The 27,330-nt window shown below is 39.9% G+C and overlaps 1 long non-coding RNA gene across 1 annotated transcript; it reads left to right on the forward strand.

The window, feature by feature from the left end:
- The first annotated feature begins 18 nt into the window (after positions 1-18).
- On the forward strand, positions 19-27,330 carry LOC139356526 (uncharacterized). The gene is made up of 3 exons (XR_011608511.1): positions 19-858; positions 26,911-27,038; positions 27,139-27,330. It is a non-coding gene; the product is annotated as an uncharacterized lncRNA (long non-coding RNA).

The raw sequence follows: 27,330 nt of genomic DNA on the forward strand, positions 1-27,330 counted from the left end.
GCTGGGAAAGCGAGTCCTCCGCCGTGGCCGAAGGCGGCCGCCATGGCGCCGGCAGTGCCCGCGGGCGTACTACGACCGGGCTTCGGCTTCGCCACCGTTCACTGTGCTTCTCAAGCCACTTCGGCGCTCTAATTTCGCCCTGCTCTCTCTAGACGATTTTTAATACCTGGGAAACTTACTCCTCAGTCTAACCTAAAAAGGGTAGAATTGATGGGGTGGGGAATTAACAGGAAGGCATGATCCTCGAGGATAACGCTGACCAGGCGCTTCTTCCAACAAGCCTGTTTCCCTCCCTTTCGCCACCGTAGGAGTTCCTACAGCTCTCCCGCACATTCTGTGCGGATTGCTTTTTCAAGACGGCTGTGCGAGAGGTGTTACTTTACGAACACCCTAACAGGGGATCTTACGACCTCTCCCCCGCTCTCCTCTCAGTCCTTTTAAAAACGCGAGGAAGGTTGAAGAACGCTATTGAAGTGCATTCTAAAATGATCCCACCTGCTACTTGGATTTTTGGAGAATCGGGATCGGTGTAAAATTCTACATGCACACATGTATTTGCACAAGAATGTTTAAAGCAACGTGGTTTTTAATAGGAAACTATCTAAATGTCCATTACAAGTGAATAACATAAAGCTTAATACATCCATACTACAAATCACTGAAGAGCTGCTAAAATAGATGAAATATATTTATAATGGCATGAAAAACCGACACAAGACAAGACAGTTGCAGAGCAATGTGTATTTGTGATTACATTTATGTGTTTAAGTTATACAAACGCGTATGTGCATATATGTATACAAATTCATAGGAAGACAAATCACAAGACGGTGGTTACCTGGGGAAAAGTATGTGTTGGTGAGTAACAGGATTTTCAAGTTTTGCTATGTCTACGTATATGTTTTGAATCCTTAACAATGAGAATTTATTAAGGTTTTACTCGTGTCATCTTAAAAAGTACCGAAAAGAACTAATCAGTGTAGGCAAAAGGTCTATTGACGAGCATTCTTCTGAGGTCATTGGATCTGCCCTGGGTTAAATGTTTATTGAGTGCCCACTGGGTACCAGGCACCAGACTAGATGCAGAAACTATAAAACAGGTAAGAAAATTGATTTCTGACCCTCTGGCAGACGTAGTGGGCATTTCAGAAAGAAAGAAAAAGAAAGGAAGGAAGGAAGGAAGGAAGGAAGGAAGGAAGGAAGGAAGGAAGGAAGGAAGGAAGGAAGGAAGGAATCTTGAAAATAACAAGCATCCTTAGGGTCTAATGGCTGACAAACTTTTTTCCTGTACTTTCTGTGTGACCATGAGTTTGACTTTCCTGGATTCTTAACATTTGCATTAAATCACTGTAATTAATCTCCCAGCAGCTCATTGTGATAAATTGAACTTACAAGTCAGAATAATTTGAATCTATAAATACACTAATCTATTAAAGTTAATAGATTAGTAGCAAGAGGCAGTGTCATGTAATAATTAAAAGCACAGTTTTGACTGCCAAATTGCCAAGGTGCAAATCCTGGCTCTGCCACTTACTAACCATGTGATCTGGGGTCATGTAATTTAACCTCTGTCTCAATTTCCCCATCTATAAAATGAAAATAAAATAAAACTAGTAAACACCTTGTGGGATTCTTAAGAGGACTAAATTAGTTATTACATGTAAGGTACATAGAGCAATACCAACCACATACTGTACCAGGTTGCTATTATGAATCAATATAGATATATCTTTAAAAGATCTCAGAAGGCCCAGTGTGGTGGCTCACACCTGTAATCCCAATACTTTGGGAGGCCGAGGTGGGTGGATCACTTAAGGTCAGGAGTTCAAGACCAGCCTGGGCAACGTGGTGAAACCCTGTCCCTACTAAAAATACAAAAATTAGCTGGGCATGGTGGTGCCTGCCTGTAGTCCCAGCTACTCTGGAGGCTGAGGCAGTAGAATCATCTGAGCCACTGCACTCCAGCCTGGGCAACAGAGCAAGACTGCATCTCAAAAAAAAAAGACTCAGGGATTGTCTGTCTTGATCTTAAATATGTTTACATTAATTTCCACAGCCTATAATTTCAAATTTTGTTAGAGAATTACAAATTAGATACCAAATAGAAAAGCACATTCACTAAATGAAAAGTGCTATCTGAAAATTATTTATAAAAATTAATATCCCATATTTCTTAGAACTAGTCTGCAGGAGGCAAATCATTATTTTAAGTGGTCACATATTCTTCATTCTACTACTCTTCATTCACACAGTACTTTCTGAAAAGCAAGCTTGGAAATAGAAGGAGAAACTTTTCATATGGTCAATATTGTGCTATTCTGAAAGCTTCTGTGAACTTTAGAACAGCTGCCTGCAGAAGGTGTCTGCCTGCCAGTTCCTAGGAATCCCTGCCTTTAACATATAGCCCCATGTACCCACACCTTAAATGCCAGTTTATTCCATACCAAAATATTTTACGTATATGTTATATAGCTAAGTTCTTGGTGAATTTGTTTCTTAATTTACATTTAAAGTCTTCTTCCAACTGCTATTCACCCCAGCAATCCCATTACTGGATTTTTACCCAGAAGAATGTAAATCATTCTACCACGAAGATACATGCATGGGAATGTATCTTCCCATTGCAGCACTATTCACAATAGCAAAGACATGGAGTCAACCTAAATGCCCATGAATGACAGACTGGGTTTTTAAAATGTGGTACACATACACCATGGAAATAGTATGCAGCCATAAAAAAGAATGAGATCCTATCTTTTGCAGGAACATGGATGGAGCTGGGGCTGTTATCCTTGGCAAACTTGACACAGGAACAGTAAACCAAATACCACATGTTCTCACTTATAAGTGGGAGCTAAATGATGAAAGCTCATTAACACAAAGAAGGAAACAACAGACACTGGAGGTTAACTGAGGGTGGAGGGTGGGGATGGAGAGAGGAGCAGAAAAGATAACTATTGGGTACAGGGCTTAATACCTGGGTGATGAAATAATCTGTACCACAAACCCCCATGACATGAGTTTACCTATGTAACAAACCTTTACGTGTACCCCTGAACCTACAATAAAAGTTTAAAATAAATAAATAAAATATAAAATAAATAAAATCTTCTTCCTGCAATAGAAATTCTATGGCAATAACTCACTAGAGATATTTCACTTAGTAATTTGTCCCAGAAGATAATTTGACATTATTATCTTCCCTATTAAGTTATGTATTAGTTTCCTATTGCTGCTGTAGCAAATTGTCACCAACTTAGTGGTTAAAAGAGTACAAATTTATTATCTTCTAGTTCTAGAGGTCAGAACGCCAAAATCAGTCTCATTGGGATAAAGTAAGGGTGTTAGTAGGGCTGGTTCCTCTTGGACACTCAGAATCTGTTTCTTTGCTTTTCTCAGCTTCCGTGCATTACTTGAACTTCTTGTTTCTGCCATCACATTTCCCACTATTGACTGATTCACCTGCCTTCCTCTTATAATGACCCTTGTGATTACATCAAGCTCACACAGATAATCCAGGATAATCTCCCTATCTCAAAATTCTTACCTTAATCATATCTGCAAAGTCATTTTAAACATGTAAGGTAACATATTCATAGGGTCTAGGGATTAGGACATGGACATCTTTGGGCACCTGTTATTCAGCCTAATACAGACCATCCACTCTTTGGTATCAGGGACCATGATTTATTCCCACATTGCACAGTCCCTGACACATTTTAATTATGTCAATAGATAACTTCGAAGTGGTAAACACCATGGAAGCACAGGGCTTGAGCACTCAGTCCAACCAGAATTCAGGGAATTAGATATAACGGTAATCTAGGCTGGGCACAGTGGCTCGCTCCTGTAATCCCAGCATTTGGGGTGGCCAAGATGGGCGGATCACCTGAGATCAGGAGTTCAAGACCAGCCTGACCAACATGGCAAAATAATTACAGTAAATATAGGATGTCAAGAAGCCTGATGTAACTCCAATATCTGGATTTCCTGTGGGTTTCTTTTCTGTTGTCTGGTGATGTTTTGTTTTGTTATGTTATGTTTCTTTTTCTCTTGGTTTTCCATCATTTGGCCTTATTTCCTGGTATAGCTGATAATTTTTTTAGTGCATCCTGACCTTTATGCATGAAAAATTGTAAAGATAAGTTAAGGCTCTGAATGATGTCATCTTTCTTCAGAGGGGATTACTATTTGTTCTGGAAAGCGCTTAGTGTAGGGGCAGATTACTTTAACCCAGTCTAGGACTGTTCTGATTTGAAACGGGGTTTCTGTCTTTGTGAGAGCTCATCTATTTCTGTTATCACCTCAGTCCTAGAGTATAGCTTTACAGGGGTGCTCGGCAGGGCCTGCCAAACCTGATGGGTTTTTCCACCTCTCAGCTACTGCTTTCTGCTCCCCAGCCTCATCAACTCTCAGCTTCCACATTACAAATCAGCCGATGTCGTGAGGTGAAATGTGGTACCAAATGTCAAGCTCAACTTTTTGGATCATCTCTCCTGAATTTCAGTTCCTCGAATCCTCACTGTCCTGGGTTTCCAATGCCTTCAAAAAGGATTTTAGCAAAAAAAGCAAAAATGGAAAAATTGGATAACATCAAACTTAAAAACTTCTGCATGTTAAAGGAATTAATCAACACAGTGAAAAAGCAACCTATGGAATGGGAGAAAACGATTGCAAATCATATGTCTGATAAGGGATTGATTTCCACAATATGTAAGAGAACTCTTACAACTCAACAACAACAAAATAATTTAAAAATTGGGCAAAGGATCTGAATAGACATTCTCCAAAGAAGCATATGAAAAGATGTTCAACATCACTATTAGAGAAATGCAAATAAAAACCACAATGAGATATTACCTCACACCCATTAGGATGACCACTATCATCAATAAATGAACAATAACAAGTATTGGCAAGGATGTGGAGAAATTGGAATGCTCGTGCACTGCTGGTGGGACTGTGAGATGATGCAGTTGGTATGAAAAACAGTATGGAGGCGGGGCGCGGTGGCTCAAGCCTGTAATCCCAGCACTTTGGGAGGCCGAGACGGGCGGATCACGAGGTCAGGAGATCGAGACCATCCTGGCTAACACGGTGAAACCCCGCTCTACTAAAAAATACAAAAAACTAGCCAGGCGAGGTGGCGGGTGCCTGTAGTCCCAGCTACTCAGGAAGCTGAGGCAGGAGAATGGCATACACCCAGGAGGCGGAGCTTGCAGTGAGCTGAGATCCGGCCACTGCACTCCAGCCTGGGCCACAAAGCGAGACTCCGTCTCAAAAAAAAAAAAAAAAAAGAAAAACAGTATGGAAGTTGATGGGTGCTGATGAGTTGATGGCTGCAGCACACCAACATGGCACAAGTATGCATATGTAACAAACCTGCACATTATGCACATGTACCCTAGAACTCAAAGTATAATAAAAAAAAAAAAAAACGGAAAAAAAAAAAGAAAAAAAAAAGAAAAACAGTATGGAGGGTCCTTAAAAACCAAAAATAGAATTACAGTATGATCCAACAATCCCTCTCCTGGGTATATATCCAAAAACAGGCCAGGCATGGTGGCTCATGCCTGTCATCCCAGCACTTTAGGAGGCCAAGGTAGGTGGATCACTTGAGGTCAGGAGTTTGAGACCAGCCTGGCCAACATGGTGAAATCTCGTCTCTACTAAAAATACAAAAATTAGCCGGGCATGGTGGTATGCACCTGTAATTCCAGCTACTCAGGAGGCTGAGGCAGGAAAATTGCTTGAACCTGGGAGGCAGAAGTTGCAGTGAGCAGAGACTGCACCGTTGCACTCCAGCCTGGGCAACAAGAGCTAAACTCTGTCTCAAAAAAACAGACAAGAAATATGGAAAGCAGGATCTCAAGAAGATATTTGCACACTCATATTCACTGCAGCATTAATCACAATAGCCAAGAGGCAGAAGCAGTCCAAATGTCCATAGAGGAATGAATGGATTTTTAAAAATGTAATATATATTTATATGATGGGGTGTAGGAAATACTACTACTACCCCAGCAGCTTCCAATTGTGCTTACAATAATATAGTCTCCCACTTGTCTGTAAGCTCTATAAGCATCTAAACCTTATCTCTTTGATACAGTTCAGTGCCAAGTATAATGCTAGGTACATAGATGGTAAATATGTATTTGTTGAATGAGTGAACCAATAATTGTCATTTTTTTCAAGTGCTCTGTAATAAATACTCAGTATACAGGAAAAGTATTTCCTCTTGGTTCTTCAATAGATGGCACTGTTTGTTAAAGGATCTGTAAGGAATAAAAGAAATCGTGAAATAATATGGCTTTTTTAGTTATTCATTTCTTCAACCAGTATTTATTAATCAGGACTTTCTCTGTCTGGTATGCCACAGTGACAAAACTCTTCAAAGAGCCCACTTGTCTGATAAGTGAAATTTTTCAGATATTTTAACTTAGGGGTCAGCAAAGTACAGACAGCAGATCAGTAAATAAAGTAAAACTTTACTTACTTTTCTAAATAAAATATCAGACTACAGCCATGCCCATTAACTTACATATTTTATATTAAACATAATTTACATTTGTGCTTCGTCTATGGCTGCTTCACACTAAAATGGCAGTTGGGTAGTTATAGCAGCAATCATATGGCCCACAAGCCTAAAATATTTATTACTTGGCCCTTTAAGAAAAAGTTTGTCAGCTGGGCATAGTGATTCACTCCTGTAATCCTAGCAGTTGGGGAAGCTAAAGTGAAAGGGTAGCTTGAGCCCCGAAGTTCAAGACCAATCTGGGCAACATAATGAGACTTGGTCTCTAAAAAAAATTGTTTTAATTAGCTGGGTATGGTGGCATGCACCTATAGCCCCTGCTACTTAGGAGGCTGAGGTGGAAGGATTGCTTGAGCTTAGGAGTTCGAGGATGCAATGAGCTGTGATTGCACCAGTGCACTCTACCCTGGGCAACCGAATGAGATCCTATCAAAAAAAAAAAAAAGAGAGAGAAAGAGCAAAAGAAAGAAAGAAAGAAAGAAAGAAAGAAAGAAAGAAAGAAAGAAAGAAAGAAAGAAAGAAAGAAAGAAAGAAAGAAAGAAAGAAAGAAAGAAAGAAAAAAGAGAGAAAGAGAAAGAAAAAGAAAAGAAAAGAAAGAAAGGAAAGGAAAGAAAAAGAAAGAAAGAAAAGGTAGGAAGGAAGAGAGAGGAAGGAAGGGACGGAAGTTAGTTTGCTGACTTATCTGAACTCTAAAAGAGCAAAATAATATAAAAAAAGTTTTGCTGGCTGGACGTGGTGACTCACACCTACAATCCCAGCACGTTGGGAGTCCAAGGCCGGTGGATCATTAGGTCAACAGTTTGAGACCATCCAGGCCAACATGGTGAAACCCCGTCTCTACTAAAAATACAAAAATTAGCTGGGTGTGGTGGTGCGTGCCTGTAGTCCCAGCTACTCAGGAAGCTGAAGCAGGAGAATCACTTGAACCCGGGAGACAGAGGTTGCAGTGAGCCGAGATTGCACCATTGCACTCCAGCCTGGGGACAGAGCGAGACTCTGTCTCAAAAAAAAAAAAAAAAAAAAAAAAGTTTTGCTATATAAGTTATGTAAAGTAGGTTGAAATAATCTATTTGTAAAAGCATAGACATTTTTTAAAGTCTTCATATCAGAATAATTAATAGTACACTTCTAATAACGGAGGCAGCATAAAGTGGTCAAGTGAACCCATCTACAGTTAATAACTAAGAAAAGTAGCCAGAATATCAAAAAGTGACTTTTTAAAGATCTAAAACAATAGAAGCAGGTAAAAACCACAGGAGACTTTGTTCAGCAACTGATAAGAATTATGAGTTTGTGGCTTTTTGTCTGATGGTGTCCCTCACCCACTGAAGCTCAGCACTGCAGGCTTACTGGCTCAAACTGTCAGTAAACTGAGTACAGGGTTTGTTAGAAGAGAAGTCACCAGTTTGGGGAGTGACCTCCAAAATGTGTGAGATCCAAAATCTGGGTGTAAACTCTGCCCAAATCCCTGGCTGACCGCTAAACTACAGAGGGCCTGGTGAAATAACAAGAGTCCCTGAAAAACAGAACTGCACTCAGTGAAGTGTGTGAGTTTGCTGCTCTTTTGAATGCATATATTTCCCAACAGAGGTACACCTTGGGTAGCAGAAAGCTGAAGACTTATTTGAGATAACAGAGAATAGAAGTAGAGCTGGTGAAGCAGTTTAGAATTTAAAAGGAAAGACTGATCATTAGGGCAACTGTAGATGGGTGTAACCCCCCACAATCTAAGTGTAAACACTGGCCAAATCCTTCACTAAACTACGAACTAAGCAGAATATAAACTGCTTCACTCTACTAAGGAGACAGGGAGTCTAGGCAAGTTTACTTGATTTAAAAACAAATAAACAGGCAAGGTGGCTCACACCAGTAATCTCAGCACTGTGGGAGGCAGAGGTGGGAGGATCACTTGAGCCCAGGAGTTAAAGACCAGACTGGGCAACAAAGTGAGACCCCATCTCTACAAAAAAATTTTTTTTAATTAGCCAGGTAGCCAGGTGTGGTGATATACACCTGTGGTCCCAGCTACATAGAAGACTGAGGCAGAAGAATTGCTCCAATCCAGGAGGTCAAAGCTCCAGTGAGCCGTGCTCCTGCAACTGTACTCTAGCCTGGGTGACAGAGCAAGAACTTGTCTCAAAGAAACAAACAAACAAACAAAATACTAGTCAAATAATTATCTGAAGAACAAAATAGAATCCAGAGTGGCCACAATATATTATATACAATGTACAATTTTAACCAAAAGCTTTATAAGAAGATAACAAAATCTAGGCACGCAACAGTATAAGATTCAAATATCCAATTAAATATTATGAGACATATTAAGAAGCAAGAAAATGTGATCTATAACCAAGTGGAAAATCATGTAATAGACATAGAAAGGATAGAAATGGCCTACGCATGGTCGCTTACTCCTGTAATCCCAGCACTTTGAGAGGCCAAGGTGGGCAGATTGCTCGAGCTCAGGTGTTCAAACCAGCCGGGGCAACATGGCAAAATGCTGTCCCTACAAAAAATACAAAAATTAGCCGGGCATGGTGGCATGTACCTGTAGTCTCAGCTACTCAGGAGACAGACATGGGAACTTGAGCCCAGGAGATCGAGGCTCCAGTGAGCCAAGACGGCACCACTGCACTCCAGCCTGGATGACAGAGTAAGATCCTGTCTCAGAGGAGGGAAGGAAGGAAGGAAGGGAGGGAGGGAGAGAGGGAGGGAGGAGCGAGGGAGGGAGCGAGGGAGGAAGGAAGGAGAAATAATGGGAATGGTGAAATTTGCAGATGAAAACATGAAAACAGCATTAAGGCCGGGCGCGGTGGCTCAAGCCTGTAATCCCAGCACTTTGGGAGGCCGAGACGGGCGGATCACGAGGTCAGGAGTTCGAGACCATCCTGGCTAACACGGTGAAACCCCGTCTCTACTAAAAAATACAAAAAACTAGCCAGGCGAGGTGGCGGGCGCCTGTAGTCCCGGCTACTCGGGAGGCTGAGGCAGGAGAGTGGCGTAAAAACCCGGGAGGCAGAGCTTGCAGTGAGCTGAGATCCGGCCACTGCACTCCAGCCTGGGCGACACAATGAGACTCCATCTCAAAAAAAAAAAAAAAAAAAAAAAGAAAACAGCATTAAAATTATGTTTACAGATAATCTACCAAATGGGAAAAAATATTTGCAAACTATGCGTCTGACAAAGGACTAATATCCAGAATCTACAAGGAACTCAAACAGAGCAGCAAGAAAAAGCAAATAACCCTATCAAAAAATGGGAAAGTGACATGAACAGACATTTCTCAAAAGAAGATATATGAATGGCCAACAAACATATGAAACATCACCTATTAGGGAAATGCAAATTAAAACTACAACAAGATACCACCTTACTCCTACAAGAATGGCCAGTATTAAAAAGTCAAAAAAACAACAGATGGTGGTGTGGATGTGGAGAAAAGGGAATGCTTATACACTGCTGGTGGGAATGTAAATTAGTACAACTTCTATGGAAAACAGTATGGAGATTTCCTAAAGAACTAAAAGTAGATCTACCATTTGATCCAGCAATCCCACTCTTGGGTATCTGCCCAAAGGAAAACAAGTTGTTATATCAAAAAGTCATCTGCACACATGTGTTTGTTGTAGCACAATTCACAATTGCAAAGACATGGAACCAACCTAAGTGCCCATCAACCAATGAGTGGATAAAGAAAATGTGATATACATGCACCATGGAATATGACTCAGCCATAGAAAAGAACTAAATATGTGTTTTGCAGCAACTTGGATGGAGCTGGAGGCCACTTTTCTAAGTGAAACAGCTCAGGAATGGAAAACCCAATATCTTATGTTCTCACTTATAAGCAAGAGCTAAGCTATAGATACGCAAAGGCATACAAAGTGATATAATGAACTATGGAGACTCAGAAGCGGGAGAGTGGGAAGATACAAAACCTATATATTGGGTACAACATATACTACTAAGGAGATAGGTGTGGTAAAATCTCAGACTTCACCACCATACAACTCACCCGTGTAACCAAAAGCCACTTGTACCCCCAAAGCTATTAAAATATAAAAAGTTTTAACTGAAAAAAAAATAAGATAAACTTATGTTTTAATTTTTTTTTCTTTTTTTGAGACAGAGTCTCACTCTGTTGCCCAGTCTGGAGTACAGTAGGTGCAATCTCAGCTCACTTCAACCTCCACCTCCCAGGTTCAAGTGATTCTCCTGCCTCAGCCTCCTAAGTAGTTGGTATTACAGATGCATGCCACCATACCCAGCTATTTTTTTGTACTTTTAGTAGAGACAGGGTTCCACTATGTTGGCCAGGCTGGTCTTAAACCCCTGGCCTCAAGTGATCTGCCTGCCTCTGCCTCCCAAAATGCTAGAATGTTAGATGTGAGCCATTGTGCCCAGCCTGTTTTAGTTCTTAAAGGAAAACATGGGCTGAGAATGGTGGCTCACACCTGTAATCCCAACACTTTGGGAGGCCGAGATCGTGCCATGGCACTCCAGCCTGGGCAAGACAGCAAGACTCTGTCTCAAAAAAAAAAAAAAAAAGTAAACACAAACACAATGAGGAAAGAAACGTAAGATATAAAAAAAGAGCAAAAAAGAAAGAGCCAAACAAAACTTTTAGAAATGATAATGAAAGATTTATGGAATGAGATTAACAGCAGAGTAGGCACAAAGAAGAAACTGTCAATAAATGTGAAGAAGTGCCAACAGAAACAATCTAAACTTGAGACAGAGGAAAAAAAATGAAAGAAATTAAGAAAATCTCAGAGACCTTTGGGACAATATCAAGTGCTGTAATGTACATATAGTTGAGGACCCAGAAAAGGAAGGACAGGAAAATATTTTAAGAAACAATGACTAAAATGTTTGCTCATATGAAGCAAATAATACACTTGTATATCTTAAACTCTCGATAACGCCAAGCAAGACATAAACACACACACACACACACACCACACACACACTCACATCATGTTAAGATGGCCAAAAACTGATCATAAAGAGAAAATTGTAAAAGAAGCCAGAGAGAAAAATACAATATGTCTTCTTACACACAAGAAGAGGGATAAGAATTACAGACTTCTCACCAGACACTATGCAAGTCAGGTGACAATGGGCCAATAAAGGGCCAAAAGGGCACAAAAACAAACAAAAGTGCCTCTACCCAGCCAAAATATACTTTAAAAATGAAAATGAAATAGCAAATTTTTTCAAATAAAAAAGGCTGGAAGAATTCATCAGCATTGGACGTGTATTACAAAAAATGTTAAAACTTCTATAAGAATAGGCCTATGATACCAGATAAAAACCTGGATTGATCCAAAGGAATAAAGAGTACCAGAATAAGTAAATACATGAGTAAATAAGAGATTTTTTTCTTATTTAAAAATTTTCACTATACCTTCCTATGAGATTAAGACTACTCCAAAATAAAAACATTAAAAAAAAAAAAAAATTAACCTTAGCCTGGGCAACATGGTAAAACCTTGCCTCTACAAAAAAAGAAAAATTAGCCAGGCGTGGTGGCATGCACCTGTGTCCCCGCTACTCGGGAGGGTGAGGTGGGGGATCACTTGAGCCCAGGAAGGTCAAGGCTGCAGTGAGCCATGCTTGCACCACTGCACTCTAGCCTGGGCTACAGAGGAAGACCCTGTCTCAAAAAAGTCAAAAAAGTAAATAACCTTAATACTTAAAGTCAAATTGAAAACGATGTTTTGTTTGGTTTATATTATATGCAGAAGTAAAATATATGATAAAATAGCACAAGGGACAAGAGGGGTAAATGAACAAATGCTGTTGTAGGATTGATATACTAAACATAAAATGGTATGTTATTGGGAGGTAGACTGTGATAAGTTAAAGATACATTTTTTAACTTAGAGTAAGCTCTAAAAAAACAAAAAAACAAAAAACAAAGAGGTGTAGCTAATAAGCCAGTAGTAGAGATAAAATGGAATAATGAAAACTATTCAATTAATCCAAAAGAAGGCAGGGACAGAGGGAAAAAAAGAAAAGAACACATGAAGAAAATGGAAAATAAATAGCAAAATGATAGAGTTAAAACCAAACCACATCAAAAATTACATTGAAGGAAACATATTCTAAACACTCCAATAGAAAGCGGAGATAGGAGAGGCAGAACAAGATGGGTGAACAGAAGCCTCTAGTGATCATCCCCCCTGCAGGAATACTAAATTGAATATCCACACAGAAAAGCACCTTCATAAGAACCAAAAATCAGCTTGGGTGCCAGCTCAGTCACAGTGGGGTACAGCATTAGGTGGGCTCCTGGGGGTTCCTGTTCCAGACCTTGGCTCCCAACAGCATTTCTGGACCTGCCCTTGGCGAGAGGGGAGCCTACTCTCCTGAAGGGAGAGACTAAGAACTGGCAGCACTTACCACAAGCTGACCAAAGAGCCCTTGGGTCTTGAGTGAATATCAGGGGTACCCAGGTAGTATGCACTGAAGGCCTGGGGCAGTGGATGCCACTAGGAGAGACTCCTCTGCTTGAAGAAAGGGGAGAGAAGAGTGGGAAGGACTTTATCTTCCAGCTTTGGTGCCAGGTTCAGCTGTAGTAGAATAGAGCACCAGGTAGATTCCTAAAGTTCCAAACTCCAGGCCCTGGCTCCTAGATGGCATCTGTGAACCCTGTCAGGACTACGGGAACTCACAACCCTCAAGGGAAAGACACTAGCCTGGCAGGATTTGCTAATCGTTGTCAATCTGAAAGAAAAGGACATTCATGAGCAATAACAAATCATCTGAGCCAGGCACGATGGCTCACGCCTGTAATCCCAGCACTTTGGGAGGCCAAGGCGGGTGGATCATGAGGTCAGGAGTTCAAGACCAGCCTGGCCAACACAGTGAAACCCCGTGTCTACTAAAAATACAAAAAATTAGCTGGGTGTTTGTGGAGGGCGCCTGTAATCCCAGCTACCTGGGAGGCTGAGGCAGGAGAATCACTTGAACCTGGGAGGTGGAGGTTGCAGTGAGCTGAGATCCCACCACTGCACTCCAGACTGGGTGACAAGAGTGAAATTCTGTCTCACACAAAAAAAAAAAAAAGAAAAAGAAAAAGAAAAAAAAGAAATCACCTGAAGGTACAAAATTTGCTAATGGTACTAAGCACACAGAAAAACACAGAATATTTTTAAAAACCAGTGACTGGTGTGTACACGACTTTTAAGTAGAAAGAATAAAAGAGCCTATCAAAAATAATAACTACAACAATTTTTCAAGACATACACGGTATAAAATATAAATAGAAATGAAAAGTTAAAAAGCTGGAGGATGAAGTTAAAGTATAGAGATTTTGAGTTTGTATCAGTTTTCCCTTTGCTTGTTTCTTTATGCAATTAGTGTTATCATCAGTTTAAATTAATAGATTATATGATATGATTTGCAAGCCTCATGGTAACCTCAAATCAAAAAACAGACAACAGATACACAAAAAATAAAAAGCAAGAAATTTAAAAACACCACCTGAGAAAATCACCTTTATTTAAAGGAAGACAGGAAGGAAAGAAAGAAGGAAAAGGAGAGCACAAAACAACCAGAAAATAAATAACATATTGGCAGGAGTAAGTTCTTATTTATCAATAATAACGTTGAAGGTAAGGGGATTAAACTCTCCACTCCAAAGACATAAAGTGGTTGAATAAATAAAAAGACATGATCCAATGATCTATTGCCTGTAAGAAACATATTTCACCTGGCCGGATGCAGTGGCTCACGCCTGTAATCCCAACACTTTGGGAGACCGAGGCAGGTGGATCACGAGGTCAGGAGATCGAGACCATCCTAGTTAACGTGGTGAAACCCCGTCTCTACTAAAAATACAAAAAATTAGCCGGGCATGGTGGTGGGCGCTTGTAGTCCCAGCTACTCAGGAGGCTGAGGCAGGAGAATGGCGTGAACCCAGGAGGCGGAGCTTGCAGTGAACCGAGATCACTCCACTGCACGCCAGCCTGGGGGACAGAGCGAGACTCTGTCTGATAAAAAAAAAAAAGAGAGAGAAAGAAAAAAAAGAAACGTATTTCACCTATAAAGACAAACATAGACTGAAAAAAAAGGGATGGAAAAAGATATTCCATGCCAATGGAAACAGAAAGAGAGCAAGAGTAGCTATACTTACATCAGACAAAATAGATTATTTCAAAACAAAAACTATGGAACAAAGAAGATCATTATATAATGATAAAAGGGTCAATTTGGTAAGAGGATATAGCACTTGTAAATATATATGCACCCAACGCTGGAGCACCCAGGTATGTAAAGTACATATTATTACCACTACAGAGAGAGACCTCAATACCATAATAGGTGGAGACTTCAACACCCCACTTTTAATATTGGACAGATCTTCCAGACAGAAAATCAACAAAGAAACATCAGACTTGATTTACATTATACACGAAATGGACCTAATAGATATTTACAGAACATTTTATCCAACAGCTGCAGAATACACGTTCTCAGCATGTGGCTCATTCTCAAGGATGAACTAAATGTTAGGTCAGAAAACAAGTCTTAAAACATTCAAGAAGTTGAAATAATGTAAAGCATCTTCAATGGAATGAAACTAGAAATCACAAGAGCAGTTTTGGAAACTATACAAACACATGAAAATTAAACAAGTTGCTCCTGAATAACCAGTGGGTCAATGAAGAAATTAAAAAGAAAATTGAAAAATGTATTGAAGCAAATGATAATGGAAACACAACCTACCAAAACCTACAGACACTGGATACAGTGACAGAAGTGCTAAGAAGAAAGTTTATAGCTATAAGCATCTACATCGAAAAAGAAGAAAAACTTCAAATAGATAAACTAATGATGCATCTTAAAGAACTAGAAAAGCACAAGCAAATCAAACTCAAAACTAATAGAAGAAAAGAAATAAAGGTCAGGGCAGAACTTAATGACACTAAAATGAAAAAAAAATACAAAAGATCAATGAAAGGAAATGATGGTTTTTAAAAAAAGATAAACAAAATTGACAAACTTTTAGCCTAACTAATTAAGAAAAAAAGAGAGCCAAATAGATAAAATCAAGATGCAAAAGGCAACTTTACAACTGATACCACAGTAATTCAAAGGATCATTTGTGGCTACTATCAGCAAATGAACATCAATAAATTGGAAAATCTAGAAGAAATAGATACATTCCTAGAAAGCTACAACCTACCAAGACTGGGCCATGAAGAAATGCAAAACCTGAGCCAACCAATAAGAAGTAATGAGATCAGCCGGGCGCGGTGGCTCACGCCTGTAATCCCAGCACTTTGGGAGGCCGAGGCGGGCGGATCACAAGGTCAGGAGATCGAGACCACGGTGAAACCCCGTCTCTACTAAAAATACAAAAAATTAGCCGGGCGCGGTTGTGGGCGCCTGTAGTCCCAGCTACTCGGGAGGCTGAGGCAGGAGAATGGCGTGAACCCGGGAGGCGGAGCTTGCAGTGAGCCGAGATCGCGCCACTGCACTCCAGCCTGGGCGACAGAGCGAGACTCCGTCTCAAAAAAAAAAAAAAAAAAGAAGTAATGAGATCAAAGTTTTAATATAAAGTCAAAGAAAGCCAGAGATCTGAGGGCTTCACTGCTGAAATTTACCAAACATTTAAAGAAAAATGAATGCCAATCCCACTCAAACTATTCAGAAAAATAGAGGATGATGGAATACTTTCAAACTTATTCTGTGAGGTCAGTATTGCCCTGATACCAAAACCAAAGACACACACAAAAAAGCAAACCCCAGGCCAATATCCCCAATGAACATTAACGCAAAAATCCTAAAAAAAAAAACAGTACTAGCAATCCAAATTCAACAAGACATTAAAAAGAGCATTTATCATTACCAAGTGGTTTATCCCAGGGATGCAAGGATGGTTCAATGTATGCAAATTAATCAATGTGATACAGCATATCAACAGAATAAAGGACAAAAACCAATGATCATTTCACTTGATGCTGAAAAAACATTTGATAAAATTCAACATTCCTCCACGATAAATCCTGAAAAAACTGCGTATAAAAGTAACATACCTCAACACAGTAAACAGACCCACAACTAGTATTATACTGAATGGGGAAAAATGGAAAACCTTTCCTCTAAGATCTGGAACAATGACAAGGATGCCCACTTTCACCACTGTCATTCAACATAGTACTGGAAGTCCTAGCTAGAGCAATTAGACAAGTAAAAGAAAGGGCATCCAAACTGGAAGTAAGAAGTCAAATTATCCTTGTTTTCAGATGATATAATCTCACAATTCAAAAAATCTAAAGACTCCACCAAGAAACTATTAGAGTTGATCAGCAAATTCGGTAAAGTTTTTGGATACAAAATCAACATACAAAAATCAGTAGTATTTCTATATGCCAATAGTGAACAATTTGAAAAAGAAATCTAGAAAGTAATCCCATTTACAATAGCTACAAGTAAAATAAGATACCTAGGAATAAATTTAACTAAATAATTGAAGATCTTTGCAATAAAAGTATAAAATACTGATGCAGGAAATTGAAGAGGACATGCAAAAAATGGAAAAGTATTCCATGATCATGAATTTGAAGAAACAATATTGTTAAAATGTCCATATTACCCAAGGCAATCTACAATGAATATACCTATGACATTCTTGACAGAAATAGAAGAAATAGTCCTAAAATTTATATAGAACCACAAAAGACCCACAATACCCAAAGCTATCCTGTGCAAAAAGAGCAAAACTGGTAGGTATATACCCAAACAGTCACACTGCTAGGTATATACCCAAAGAAAATGAAGCCAGTATACTGAAGAGATATAGTGCACTCACTCCCATATTTATTGCAGCAGTATTCACAACAGCCAAGTTTTAGAAGCAACCTAAGTGTCCATCAACAGATAAATGGATAAAGAAAATGTGATACTTATACATGATGGAGTACTATGCAACCATAAAAACAACGAAACCTTGTCATTTGCAACAGCATGGATGAAACTGGAGGTCACTATGTTAAGTGAAATAAGCCGGGCACAGAAAGACAAATATTGCAAGTTCTCACTTATTTGTGGGAGCTATAAAAGAAAAATAACTAAACTCATGGGGATAGAGAGTAGAATGATGGTTGCCCAAAGTTGGGAAGGGTAGCGGTGGTGGCACAGGTGGTAGGGGGCAAGTGGATATGGTTAATGGATACAAAAATATAGTTGATATAGTTAGATAGAATGAATAAAATCTAGTATTTTGATAGCACAAAAGCACACTTAAAAATAACTAAGAGAGTATAGTTGGATTGTTTGTATCACAAAGAATAAATGCTTGAGGTGATATATACCCCATTTACCCTGATTTGATTATTTATTTATTTATTTTGACATGGAGTTTTGCTCTTGTTGCCCCAGCTGCAGTGCTATGGCACGATCTCGGCTCACCACAACCTCCACTTGCAGGTTCAAGTGATTCTCCTGCCTCAGCCTCCCGAGTAGCTGGGATTACAGGCATGCGCCACGGTGCCCGGCCATCTGATATGATTATTATGCATTGTATCTCTGTATCAGAATATCTCGTGTAACCCATAAATACATACACCTGGTATGTACCCACAGAAATTCAAAATAAAAAAGAATGCAGAGATAGGCTGAGTGAAAAAAGAAAATCCAGCAATATGCATTAAATATGAAGACACAGATTTTATGCAACAAAGGGAAAGGGAATGATATACCATGCTAACTCTAATAATAAGAAAGCTGGAGGGCCAGGCACAGTGGGGCACATGTGTAATCGCAGCACTTTGGGAGACAGAGGTGGGCGGATCACCTGAGGTCGGGAGTTCGAGACCAGCCTAATCAACATGGAGAAACTCCATCTCTACTAAAAATACAAAATTAGCCAGGTGTGGTGGTGCATGCCTGTAATCCCGGCTACTTGGGAGGCTGAGGCAGGAGAATCGCTTGAACCTAGGAGGCAGAGGTTGTGGTGGGCTGAGATCTTCCCATTGCACTCTGTCTAAAAAAAAAAAAAAAAAATGCTGAAGTGGCTGGTGGCTGTATTAATATCATGCAAATTAGAGTTTGGAACAAAGAATATTATCTCAAATAAATAGAGACATTTCACAATGACAAAGAGACTAATTCATCAAGAAGACATTACAATTCTAAATATATATGCTCTCAATAACAGAACTTTAAAATATATGAAACAAATTCTGACAGAATAGAAAGAAGAAAAAATGGATGAATTTACAATTAGAGTTTGAGACTTCAACATTCCTCTTTCAGTATTTGATATAACAAGTAGACAGAATGTAGATGTATATAGAAGAATTAAATAATATTTTCGGAGCACCCTTCAAGATGGCCAAATAGGAACAGCTCCAGTCTGCAGCTCCCAGCATGAATGATGCAGAACACGGGTAATTTCTGCATTTCCAACTGAGGTACCGGGTTCATCTCACTGGAACTTGTTGGACAGTGGGTGCAGCCCACGGAGGGTGAGCCGAAGCAGGGCAGGGCATAGCCTCACCCGGGAAACACAAGGGGTCAGGGAATTCCCTTTCCTAGCCAAGGGAAGCCGTGACAGATGGTACCTCGAAAATCAGGACACTCCCACCCTAATGCTGTGCTTTTTCAATGGTCTTAGCAAATGGCACACCAGCAGATCATATCCCACACCTGGCTCAAAAGGTCCCAGGCCCACAGAGCCTTGCTCACTGCTAGCACAGCAGTGCGAGTTTGAACTGCAAGACTGCAGCGAGGCTGGGGGAGGGGCGTCTGCCATTGCTGAGGTTTGACTAGGTAAACAAAGCAGCCAGGAAGCTCAAGCTGGGTGGAGCCCACTGCAGCTCAAGTAGGCCTGCCTGCCTTTGTAGACTCTACCTCTGGGGGCAGGGCGTAGCTGAACAAAAGGCAGCAGAAACTTCTGCAGACTTAAACACCCCTGTCTGACAGCTTTGAAGAGAGTAGTGGTTCACCCTGCACAGGGTTTGAGATCTGAGAACGGACAGGCTGACTCCTCAAGTGGGTCCCTGACCCCCAAGTAGCCTAACTGGGAGACACCTCCCAGTAGGGACCGACTTACACCTCATACAGCCAGGTACCCCTCTGAGACGAAGCTTCTAGAGGAAGAATCAGGCAGCAACATTTGCTGTTCTGTAGTGTTTGCTGTTCTGCAGCCTCCACTGGTGATACCCAGGCAAACAGCGTCTGGAGTGAACCTCCAGCAAACTCCAACAGACCTGCAGCTAAGGATCCTGACTGTTAGAAGGAAAACTAACAAACAGAAAGGAATAGCATCAACATCAACAAAAAGGATATCCACACCAAAACCCCATCTGTAGGTCACCATCATCAAAAACCAAAGGTGGATAAAACCACAAAGATGGGGAGAAACCAGAGCAGAAAAGCTGAAAATTATAAAAACCAGAGTGCCTCTTCTCCTCCAAAGGAACACAGCTCCTTGCCAGCAACGAAACAAAGCTGGACAGAGGATGACTTTGACGAGTTGATAGAAATAGGCTTCAGAAGATCAGTAATAACAGACTTCTCCGAGCTAAAGGAGGATGTTCAAACCCATGGCAAAGAAGCTAAAAATCTTGAAAAAAGATTAGACAAATGGCTAACTAGAATAAACAGCATAGAGAAGACCTTAAATGACCTGACGGAGCTGAAAACCATGGCACAAGAACTACGTGACGTATGCACAAGCTTCAGTAGCCAATTCAATCAAGTGGAAGAAAGGGTATCAGTTATTGAAGATTAAATGAATGAAATGAAATGAAGTGAGAAGAGATGTTTAGAGAAAAATGAGTAAAAGGAAATGAACAAAGCCTCCAAGAAATATGGGACTATGTGAAAAGACCAAATCTGTGTCTGAGTCATGTACCTGAAAGTGACAGGGAGAATGGAACCAAGTTGGAAAACACTCTTCAGGATATATCCAGGAGAACTTCCCCAATCTAGCAAGGCAGGCCAACATTCAAATTCTGGAAATACAGAGAATGCCACAAAGATACACCTCGAGAAGAGCAAGTCCAAGACACATAATTGTCAGATTCACCAAGGTTGAAATGAAGGAAAAAATGTTAACGGCAGCCAGAGAGAAAGGTCAGGTTACACACAAAGGGCAGCCCATCACACTAACAGCGGACCTCTCAGCAGAAACTCTACAAGCCAGAAGAGAGTGGGGGCCAATATTCAACATTTTTAAAGAAAAGAATTTTCAACCCAGAATTTCATATCCAGCCAAACTAACCTTCATAAGTGAAGGAGAAATAAAATCCTTTACAGACAAGCAAATGCTGAGAGATTTTGTCACCACCAGGCCTGCCTTACAAGAGCTCTGGAAGGAAGCACTAAACATGGAAAGGAACAACTGGTACCAGCCACTGCAAAAACATGCCAAATTGTAAAGACCATCGATGCTAGGAAGAAACTGCATCAACAAATGAGCAAAATAACCAGCTAACATAATAATGACAGGATCAAATTCACATATAACAATATTAACTTTAAATGTAAATGGGCTAAATGCCCCAATTAAAAGGCATAGACTGGCAAATTGGATAAAGAGTCAAGACCCATCAGTGTGCTGTATTCGGGAGACCCATCTCACGTGCAGAGACACACATAGGCTCAAAATAAAGGGATGGAGGAAGATCTACCAAACAAATGGAAAACAAAAAAAAAAAAAGCAGGGGTTGCAATCCTAGTCTCTGATAAAACAGACTTTAAACCAACAAAGATCAAAAGAGACAAAGAAGACCATTACATAATGGTAAAGGGATCAATTCAACAAGAAGAGCTAACTATCCTAAATATATATGCACCCAATACAGGAGCACCCAGATACATAAAGCAAGTCCTGAGAGACCTACAAAGAGACTAAGAGTCCCACACAATAAAAATGATAACACCCCACTGTCAACATTAGACAGATCAATGAGACAGAAAGTTAACGAGGATATCCTGGACTTGAACTCAGCTCTGCCCCAAGCAGACCTAATAGACTTATACAGAACTCTCCAACCCAAATCAACAGAATATACATTCTTCTAAGCACCACGTCACACTTATTCTAAAATTGACCACATGTTTGGAAGTAAAGCACTACTCAGCAAATGTAAAAGAACAGAAATTATAATAAAATGTCTCTCAGACAACAGGGCAATCAAATTAGAATTCAGGATTAAGAAACTCACTCAAAACTGCACAACTACATGGAAACTGAACAACCTGCTCCTGAATGACTACTGGGTAAATAACGAAGTTTAGGCAAAAATAAATAAGTTATTTGAAACCTATGAGAATAAAGACACAATGTACCAGAATCTCTGGGACACCGCTAAAGCAGTGTTTAGAGGGAAATTTATAGCACTAAATGCCCACAGGAGAAAGTGGGAAAGATCTAAAATCAACACCCTAACATCACAATTAAAAGAACCAGAGAAGCAAGAGCGCGCAAATTCAAAAGGTAGCAGAAGACAAGAAATAACTAAGATCAGAGCAGAACTGAAGGAGATGGAGACATGAAAAACCCTTCCAAAAAATCAAAGAATCCAGGAGCTGGTTTTTTGAGAAGATTAACAAAATAGATAGACCACTAGCCCAATTAATAAAGAAGAAGAAAGAGAAGAATCAAACAGACACAATAAAAAATGATAAAGGGGATATCACCACTGATCCCAAAGAAATACAAACCACCATCAGAGAATATGATAAACACCTCTATACAAATCTATAAACACCTCTAGAAAATCTGGAAGAAATGGATAAATTCCTGGACACACACACCCTCCCAAGACTAAACCAGGAAGAAGTTGAATCTCTGAATAGACCAATAACAGGCCCTGAAATTAAGGAAATAATTAATAGCCTACCAACCAAAAAATGTCCAGGACCAGATGGATTCACAGCCAAATTCTACAAGAGGTACAAAGAGGAGCTGGTACCATTCCTTCTGAAACTATTCCAATCAATAGAAAAAGAGGGAATCCTCTATAACTTATTTTATGAAGCCAGCATCATCCTGATACCAAAACCTGGCAGAGACACAACAAAAAAAGAGAATTTTAGACCAATATCCCTGATAAACATCGATGCAAAAATCCTCAATGAAATACTGGCAAACCGAATCCAGCAGCACATCAAAAAGTGTATCCACCACAATCAAGTTGGCTTCATCCCTGGGATGCAAGGCTGGTTCAACATACGCAAATCAATAAAAGTAATCCATGATATAAACAGAACCAAAGACAAAAACCACATGATTATAATAGACGCAGAAAAGGACTTGGACAAATTTCATCAGCCTTTCATGCTAAAAACTCTCAATAAACTAGGTATTGATGGGATGTATCTCAAACTAATAAGAGCTATTTATGACAAACCCACAGCCAATATCATACTGAATGGGAAAAAACTGGAAGCATTCCCTTTGAAAACTGGCGCAAGACTGGGATGCCCTCTCTCCCCACTCCTATTCAACATAGTGTTGGAAGTTCTGGCCAGGGCAATCAGGTAGGAGAAAGAAATAAAGGGTATTCAATTAGGAAAAGAGGAAGTCAAATTGTCTCTGTTTGCAGATGACATGATTGTATATTTAGAAAACCCCATCATTTCAGTCCAAAATCTCCTTAAGCTGATAAGCAACTTCAGCAGTCTCAGGATACAAAATCAATGTGCAAAAATCACAAGCATTTCTATACAACAATAATAGGCAAACAGAGAGCCAAATCATGAGTGGATTCCCATTCACAATTGCTTCAAAGAGAATAAAATACCTAGGAATCCATCTTACAAGGGATGTGAAGGACTTCTTCAAGGAGAACAACAAACCACTGCTCAATGAAATAAAAGAGGACATGAACAAATGGAAGAACATTCCATGATGATGGATAGGAAAAATCAATATCATGAAAATGGCCATACTGCCCAAGGTAATTTATAGATTCAATGCCATCCCCATCAAGCTACCAATGACTTTCTTCACAGAATTGGAAAAAACTACTTTAAAGTTCATATGGAACCAAAAAAGAGCCTGCATTGCCAAGACAATCATAAGCCAAAAGAATAAAACTGGAGGCATCACACTACCTGACTTCAAACTATACTACAAGGCTGCAGTAACCAAAACAGCATGGTCCTGGTACCAAAACAGAGATATAGACCAGTGTAACAGAACGGAGCCCTCAGAAATAATACCACACATCTACAACCATCTGATCTTTGACAAACCTGACAAAAACAAGAAATAGGGAAAGGATTCCCTATTTAATAAATGGTGCTGCGAAAACTGGCTGGCCATATGTAGAAAGCTGAAACTGGATCCCTTCCTTATACCTTATACAAAAATTAATGCAAGGTAGATTGAAGACTTAAATGTTAGACCAAAAATCATAAAAACCTTAGAAGAAGACCTAGGCAATACCAGTCAGGACATAGGCATGGGCAAGGACTTCATGTCTAAAATACCAAAAGCAATGGCAACAAAAGCCAAAATATACAAATGGGATCTAATTAAACTAAAGAGCTTCTGCACAGCAAAAGAAACTACCATCAGAGTGAACAGGCAACCTACAGAATGGGAGAAAATTTTTGCAATCTACCCATCTGACAAAGGGCTAATATCCAGAATCTACAAAGAACTTAAACAAATTTACAAGAAAAAATCAAACAACCCCATCAAAAAGTTGGCAAAGGATATGAACAGACACTTCTCAAAAGAAGACATTTATGCAGCCAACAGACACATGAAAAAATGCTCATCATCACTGGCCATCAGAGAAATGAAAATCAAAACCACAATGAGATACCATCTCACAGCAGTTAGAATGGCAATCATTAAAAAGTCAGGAAATAACAGGTGCTGAAGAGGATGTAGATAAATAGGAACACTTGTACACTGTTGGTGGGACTGTAAACTAGTTCAACCATTGTGGAAGACAGTGTGGCAATTCCTTAAGGATCTAGAACTAGAAATACCATTTGACCCAGCCATCCCATTACTGGATATATACCCAAAGGATTATAAATCATGCTGCTATAAAGACACATGCACACGTATGTTTACTGTGGCACAATTCACAATAGCAAAGACTTGGAACCAACCCAAATATTCATCAATGATAGACTGGGTTAAGAAAATGTGGCACATATACACCATGGAATACTATGCAGCCATAAAAAATGATGAGCTCATGTCCTTTGTGGGGACATGGATGAAGCTGGAAACCATCATTCTGGGCAAACTATCACAAGGACAGAAAACCAAACACCGCATGTTCTCACTCATAGGTGGAAATTGAACAATGAGAACACTTGGACACAGGGTAGGGAACATCACACACCGGGGCTTGTCATGGGGCAGGGGGACGGGACAGGGATAGCATTAGGAGAAATACCTGATGTAAATGACGAATTAATGGGCACAGCACATCAGCATGGCACATGTATACATATGTAACAAACCTGCACCTTGTGCACATGTACCCTAGAACTTAAAGTATAATAATAATAAAAAATTTTCACCAACACATCTTAATTGATGTTTACAAAACACTCTATCCAACAACAGCAAAATACACATTTTTTTCAAGAGTACAGGGACTATTCAGTAAGATAGGTCATGTGGTAGGCCATAAAATAAATCCCAATAAAGTTAAATGGATTGAAATATAGTTATATTCCCTCACTACCACAAAATTATATTAGAAATGGATAATAGAAGCATCATAAACTCCATGGAAAACACTAAATGTTTGCACAAATCTCAAGCACATCATGCTGAGTGAAAGAAACCAGGCTCTAAAAGTTACATACTATTGTGTTTCCATTGATTTGCCAACTACATTCAAACTACAGTCATAGAGAACATATCAGTGTTTATCAGGGCAAAGTGGTGGTTAATAGATACCACACCAAAGGGATAGGGCAAGAAATTTTTTCAGAGGGTGAGTAATGCAACTATTGATATTTTGACTGTGGTATTCGCTACACAAATATAGACATGTGTTAATACTCACAGAATTGTATACCAACAATAAAGTCATTTTTACTGTATGTCAATTTTAAAACATCTAGTGTGGGGTTGGCCTTTACGTGCATTTGGCTTCAGGATTCAAATGATGCCCGCTGTTTGGATTTTTACTGTTTCTTTTCTGTGTCTTCTACAGTTTGGGCTACATTCTTTAGGTTCCTATGGTATTCTTTGGCAGCTTCAGGCTCACATTATCACAAAGCATCTGCCTTGTTCATCTCTGTACGTCCAGCATCTACTACAATGCCCAGCACATGACAAATGCTCAAACATTACTTAGTGAACAATTGTCCTTAAATGTGACACACAGCTTGGTGGGGTCAGGCATGGAGCAATATATTATTGCATTATTGCACACATTACTGGTGATAATATGAAAGTGAGAGTGGTTATTTCTACCCAGTTTAGCACTTCTCATGTGGCACTGTATTTCTTTTGCTCATTTTTCTTGATGTCCCTGTGAAATGGCTTCATTGTCTGGGGATATCCCCTGGTTCTTTGTCACGGCCGAGAAAGAATTCAAAACATGGACACACACAAGGAGTGGGTTTAGGAGGGGACAGTTTAATAGACAAGAAGAGAGAGAAAAAAGGCTTCCTCATGGTGAGAAAGCGGGTTGCCCCAAAGGTTCTCCAGTTTGGGGCAGAACGCAATCTGCTTTGTACAGAGGCTTGAGGACGCAGTGATTCATTTACATAGGGCCTAGGGGATTGGTTTGACCAGGTGTGTCATTTACATAACCAGCAAAATGACTGGCCCTCCCATCCTAGTCTTTTATTATGCAAATACAGCCTCCTCCTGGCGGCAGCCGTGTTACCTGTACAGGTGGTTTTACCTGAAGGCTGCTATAATGCCAGCAAACGTGGTCATAAGGAAAAGATGGCGGGAGACGCCATATTGAATGTACCTGGTTTTCAGGTACAGCTGCCGACATTTACATATAAAAGCTTATCAGGTTGTTTTCTGTTAGGGAAGAAATGGTTTGGGGCTGCTTTTTATTAAAGGAAAATTGCACTGAGAACTTTCACTCTTTCTAGCTGCCTAAGAATTATTTCTTAATGACTCCTGTATAACCTGGTCAGTTATAATTGATTGCCGGAGAGTGAATGAACAATTGCAGGGTTTCTGGATGATGTTATTTTTCTCCAGAGAGGATTGATCCTATTCTTTGGCAGGCAACTGAAGTCAGGCAGATCAGCTCATTCCAACCAGGGCTGAGCTCATGTGAGGCTAGGCTGTAGTCTTACAATAGCTGTACTATCTCTAGTTTGCACCCTTTCCTAGGGTAATGTCATTGAAGAGTATCAGCCGAGAGCTTGTAGTGTTTACTGGACTTCTTCCTTCTTGGCAGATGCTGAACTCCAATTTCATGATACAGAAAACTCTGCTGTGCTTTTCGGTCATTTCTGCTTGGTTTTATAGCCTCTAATCTAATCCCATGCACCTCTAGAACCAGCAAGTACTTCCAGCTGAAAACAGGTATGAACTGAGTATGCTTCTACATCTCTTATCTCCAAGATCTTGGCTCCTCAATTCCTGGCAACTCAAACTCCAGTTTTTATCTTCTCCATCCCATTAGATTGCTGAAAACTGCTGGTGTCTCTAGCATCTTCTTTATGCCTGGCTTCTCACCCCAAACCAAGCATTTGTAAATGCTGAAGAGGAAAGCAGAACGCAAAATATTGGATTCAACTCAGTGAGCTGCTTTTTCCTCCAGGACATTGGTACATAAAGTCTTGACTGCCATTTCAGCTTTCTGATGCCTTCAAAT

Source organism: Macaca nemestrina, chromosome 10, assembly GCF_043159975.1.
Source record: "Macaca nemestrina isolate mMacNem1 chromosome 10, mMacNem.hap1, whole genome shotgun sequence".
Lineage (NCBI taxonomy): Eukaryota > Metazoa > Chordata > Mammalia > Primates > Cercopithecidae > Macaca > Macaca nemestrina.